The sequence below is a fragment of the Brachypodium distachyon genome, chromosome 4 (genome assembly GCF_000005505.3).
Source record: "Brachypodium distachyon strain Bd21 chromosome 4, Brachypodium_distachyon_v3.0, whole genome shotgun sequence".
Classification (NCBI taxonomy): domain Eukaryota; kingdom Viridiplantae; phylum Streptophyta; class Magnoliopsida; order Poales; family Poaceae; genus Brachypodium; species Brachypodium distachyon.
The window spans coordinates 9,488,707-9,494,706 of NC_016134.3; positions in this window are offsets into that span (position 1 = coordinate 9,488,707).

The following is a 6,000-nucleotide window of genomic DNA, read 5'->3' on the forward strand; positions in this document are numbered from 1 at the left end:
GACACCCTAGAGGAAACACCGACGAATCTTGTCGAAGGAGGAAGTGAAATTTTTGGGGAGCTTTAGCGCCGTCATGGAGAAGACAGGGAGGGCGCCAAGAACAGAATTGGAGAGCGCATGACGCCCACCGGCATTGATCCATCGCCCACGCCAGCCCGCCAACCGGGCTCGGGCACGGTCGATGATGTGCTGGAGGTGGACGACCTTGACCCGCCCCAGGGAGAGGGGGAGGCCGAGATAGCGCATAGGGAACACCTCCCGGATGCCGGCGAACGGCAAGAGAACATTGTCGAGGTCGATGTCGTTGCAGCGTATCGGGGCCACGGAGCATGTGCCAATGTTGATGCGAAGGCCGGAAGCGAGACCGAACTCAACCAAGCGAAGATCTTGTTGTACCGGGTTGATGAAGATGATGGCGTCGTCGGCGTAGAGGCGCGCGTGCATGGAGGCCTCCCGTAAGGGCAGTGGGGAGAGGCCGCCAAGCTCCCTTGCGCGGAGGAGGAGACGCTGCAGCAGGTCGATAGCGAGGATGAAGAGGAGAGGCGACAAGGGATCGCCCTGCCAGAGACCCCAGGGATGAAGGATGGTGTCACCCACCGCGCCGTTAACCAGCACCGAGGAGGACGCGGTAGAGAGGAGCATGGAGATCCAATCGCGCCAACGGGCCGGGAAGCCGAGGCGCGATAGGAGCTCAAGCAGGTACTCCCAAGAAACCGAATCGAAGGCTTTCGCAAAATTGAGCTTCAGCAGCAGAGCGGGCTTGTTTTGTCGGTGCAGAGCGCGGGCGATGTTCCTAACAAACAAGAAATTGTCGTGGATGTAGCGGGTCTTAAGGAAGGCGCTCTGAGTGGGAGAGATGAGCTCCCCCATAAGCGGCGCTAAACGACGAGCAAGGACCTTGGAGGAGAGCTTGGCAAACGAGTGAATGAGACTGATCGGACGCAGGTCGTGAACGGAACTCACTTGAGCTTTCTTGGGGAGCAAGAAAATGAAGGCCGAATAAGGGAAGCAAAATTCCCTCCCGCTAGGTGGTACAGATGGTTGAAGGCAGCGAGAAGGCCAACAAGACCGGTAAAACGTACAGGTGAAGCCGTTTGGCCCGGGTGCCTTCTCAGCCGGAGAATCGAGGACGGCATCCCAAATCTCCTCCAGGGAGAAAGGGTTATCGATGCCAGCCGCTGGAAGGGAGGGCAAGTGCAGCTCTTGCCAGGCAAGATCGCGGCTGCGCGGAGAGGAAGCGCCGAGAATGTCGGAGAAGTGTTGATGCAGCGCGTTGGCCTTGTCCTCGTGTGCAACGTGTACACAGGAGCTGGAGGAAATCTGATGAATGAAATTTTTGTGGCGCCTAGAATTGATCTTGATATGAAAAAAATCTGGTGTTGGCATCGCCCTCCCGAAGCCAGACCTGACGGGACGCCTGGCGGCGGTGGGCGCGCTCAACGGCAGCAAGGCCGAGCACCTTGGTCTTGACAGCACGACGGAGGTGAAATTCCAGGGTCGTGAGCGGACGGGAGTCCTGCGCGACGTCCAGGCGGAGAATAATCTCGAGAGCAAGGTGGAGCTGGAAGCGGGTATCGCTGAAAAGCCCTTTGCTCCAACGGCGGAGAGCGCGGGCAGCCCGACCCAACTTGATGCGGAGCCGGCGGAGAGGATTGGCAGAGGACACCTCCTCGGACCAGGCGGAGGCCACGATGTCGGAGAAGCCCGGGTGCTTCGGCCAGAAATTTTCGAAGCAGAAACGCGTTTTCCGGGGCGGCATACTGAAACTGGCGAGGAGCAGCGGACAGTGGTTGGAGTGTGACGTGGAGAGGGCATGGACAGCGCAAGGAGAGAACAGGGCATCCCATGCGGCGTTGCAGAAGATGTGGGTTGTTGCTGCTAATTGCTCCAGGAGAAGTTACGGTTATTGCAGCGCAATTCGAAGAGCTCGGCGAGGTCGATGGCAGCGTGAAATTGGCCCATGAGACGACAACAAAGGTTGAGATTGTTCTTGTCCCTTGCCTCGTAGATGAGGTTGAAATCCCCAGCGATCAGCCAGGGCACCCCCTGGCGCGGCGAGATGTTGGATATCTCCTGGAGAAAGGCCGCCTTGCGACCGTCGTCGGCCGGACCATACACAGTGGAGAGGACGAAGGCGAGACCGGACTGCACCACGGTGACGACAGCCGAAATGGAGAAGGAGAGCAGCTGCGGGTTGGAGATGGCGACTTGGTCGGGGTTCCAGAACAGGGCCACTCCTCCGCGAGTGCCCTCGGCGGGCGGATGAAGGAAGCAGTGCCGGCTGGGGATCGCAGACAGCTTAGTTTCCTGAAGGCACCAAATCCCAGCCTTGGCGGCCGAGGCTAGCTCGCAGACGGCAGCGCGACGCGCGGCAGTGTTGAGGCCACGCACATTCCAGCACATAATCGGGCAAAGGGTGTCATTCATGGGGGAACTGCGACAAACTCATGAAGAAGTGGCGACAAACTGAAACTAGTATTGCAAAACACCAGCTGAGTATACAAGGGGCGGAGACAAGTTCTAACAAACCACCAATAAATCGTCATCCGGAGTCGGTCCACTGACACCACATAACAGCTTGTCTTCTTTTTCCCCGAGTCAGTCAGTCAACCAAAGCAAGCAAACCCTTGCCTCCTCTGCCTCTGCTCTCTCCCCACAGCCTTTCCCTTTTCTCTGACAGCGCGCCGCGGAGGGAGAGAGTGCCCTTTCCCCTTGTCCTCTAAACGCACCAGCACCAGCACCGAGCGATCCCCTTTTCCCCTTCTCCAGTTCTCCTCCAACTCTCCAAGGCACCAGCCAGCGCTGACCGCCGCTTCTACCCGCCGCGGGTTGCCTTCGGGCCGTCGCTCACCGCAGGCCGCGCCAAATTCCAGCGGCTCCCTCGTCCAAATTTCCCTTCTAATTTTTCCCAATCCTCTGTATTGTTTGCTGCCAAATCGGACACCGCCTCCCTGCCCTTGCCCTCAAGGTGACGCCTCAAGCAGGCTGCAGCGGCGCAGCTTCCCTGTCCTGTCTCTTTCACTCTCTTGGCGGCATGCCATGTCGTGTTGTCGCGCCGCTGCTCTGCAACCCATCGAAGTGAAGAAACATCAAGAGGAGAAGGGGTTTGTGGAGGCGGATCCAGTGGGCTGAACTCTACTGGAAGTATGGCGAGGTCTTCGTTGCGTACGGCAGCTTCCTCACATCCTCTTTGCCAGGGTACTCTCTGCATCTTGTTAGCCCCATTAATTTCTGAATGAACTAAACTGATGCTAAGTATGTGGTGTTCGATGTTGATTGGAGATTGATCTCACTTTTTTTTTCATTCGTTCACTTCTCAGTGTAGCACTGGGACAGCCGGAGGGGAGGAGGTGGCTGAGGGCTTGTGGTGCCCGCAGGCTGCATGTCAAGGAGTTTTAGCTTGTTTTTAATGAAGAGCCTGCACTTTGGGAAGAAGGTTGTGAGCTTTTTGATGGTCTTAGTTCCCTGGATGAGATCTATTTTGTTTTGCCTTCCTGTTGAGTCCTTACATGTGACATGTTTGTTCCGCATATTCCTATATGGAGCCACTTGTGTTTTCCATTGCCAATTCAGGTAACAAATGCCCGTGTTTAACTTCTAGGTAAACAATCTTACCATCTAGTGAAAGTGATATTATATAGCAGATGATGACACAATTGTTGTTCATGCTTGCAAGATAATAGAATTGGCTCAAATAGAGTTGAGATGAGTGAACAGCCGACAATAGTTGGAATAATGTTTAGAAAATATAACAAAATTATGCCTGCTACTCCCTTTGTTCCATAAAGATTGGCACGGCTTTAAACTAGAGTTAGTTCAAAGCCATGTCAATCTTTATGTAACGGAGGGAGTAGTACTTTTTATCCCACATATGAAATTAATAGCAATGGCAATTTGGTTATGCTTGCTTAATGACCTTATTCTATTGTTATCTCAGATACAAGGCAAGCGTATTATTGTGTTATGAGGTGAGAAAAATGTATGCTCTGTAGATAGAATGTTTTAGAATGCCAGTGCTTTTGGTGGTTAGTGTAGAGACATGGTTCCCCATGTTTTTCCCGTTATGACTGCATTTCTCTTTCATAGGTCTGATGTAGCCACTGTATGGTTTTTGCAGCAACCACCACCTGAATACCTGATAGGTTCTTTGGGGCTTCGGGTTCTCTGAATACCACTAGTATATGAATTGCCATTAGTGACATTTTTGCAAACATGGCCAAACCTTGAGATTGATGAAAGCGGGGAATCTTTATTTTGTTGCTTGCTTCAACGGATTTAATCATTTGCAAAGCGGGGATGCTATGTTACTGAATAATTGGGCGACGTGAATAGGAGGAAGCAGCACATAAGAACCGTTCATTCTGCACATGCAGGGATCTGCACAGTATAGGTCCAGATGTTTTTGTTGTGATGCAACAGAATGGCAATATGATTGCAGGGCAAAAAGGTTACACTGAAACTCCACTGAGATCAAATTGGGACCCTCAAGTACCATGGAATGTGAAATATAGTCAGGTTGCATATCTGCACCATGCCACCACATGATTTCTGCTAAACACATTAGCACCGTCCAATTATTTTCGCAGTTTTTGTATGCAGCCAAAGCGTAAAGTTGCAGAAGTTTTGTCAAGCCATTTTATATCTTATTGTCAATGCGTCAACCTTCTCTTTTTGTCAAGGCATGCAGATATCCTTGTGCATTTTTTAGTTTTATTTTTGGGCAGAATGAGTGCTGCAACACAAATTAGAATGGTTTTCAGTTACGATACATGACTCAGGATGTTTGGTGTATGATACAAATTTATACCTCTTTTTGTTGTGATGCAACAGAAGCATTATAATATTGGTTTTCATCAAAACAGGGCCTTATAATATTGGTTTTCATCAAAACAGGGGTAGTGTTTCCATCAAAACAGCATGGTGTGCATATAAGATTTACGGGGCGTCTAGCAGTGCCGACCACAAATCAGAAGGGAGTGTTGCAGATGTCATGGATGGCAAGGCTTGCTTTGTGTCACTATTTTCTAGTACTCCTACTTTGTGTCTGCACTTAATTAGTTTAAAGACACACCTTTTATTTTCTACCCGTTTCATATGATATGCCTATTTTTTGTCGGAAATAGAAGCTTTTATAGATCTCGGACTTAGTTGACTAATCGTTTTAATTAGTGGTAAATTTTGAAACACGCGCCTGACTTTATAATAATGAGCTTTTTAATGAACACATCATGTGCTTTTAATGTTCTAAAAATGAGCTTTTTTATGATGCCATGATGAATTTTTTTTTGCGAACAAGTCTCCTAAATTTCCTTGTTTTCTGAAAATCCATGAGCTTTTAGCATTCTAGAGATCAGCTTTTAAGGATCCCATGACAAGCTTTTAACGAACGCATCCTGTGCTTTTACATTTTACAAATCCTTGAGACATGCTTTTCAGTTATTTTTTGTAAGTTCTTTATGAGCTTAGACGATCTCCTCATGATCTTTTAACAATGAGCTTTTATTTTCCCCAAAATCCATTGTGCATTTGAACTTTCTAATGATAAACTTTTTAACGACCACATGACGAACTTTTAATGTTCTAATGATGAGCTTTTTTATGATCCCACGATGAGTTTTTAACGAACAATTTCATTTTTTTTTTGAAAATCCTTAAGCTTTTAACAATCTTATGATGAGCTTTCAACATTCTAACGATGAGCTTTTAAGGATCCCATGAAGAGCTTTTAACGAACTCATCATATCATGTGCTTTTAATTTTCAAAATCCTTAGCAATTATTTTTGCTAACTTCATGATGAGCTTTTTACAAATAGCATAATGAGCTTTTAACGATATCATCATGACTTTTAACGATTTTCATCATGATCTTTTAACTTTTCCAAAAACCATTGAGCTTTTAAACTTTCTAATGATGAACTTCTAATGTTCTAGTGATGAGCTTTTTCATGATGATACAAGAGTTTTTAACGAACAAGTTTTGTACATTTCATATTTTTTTT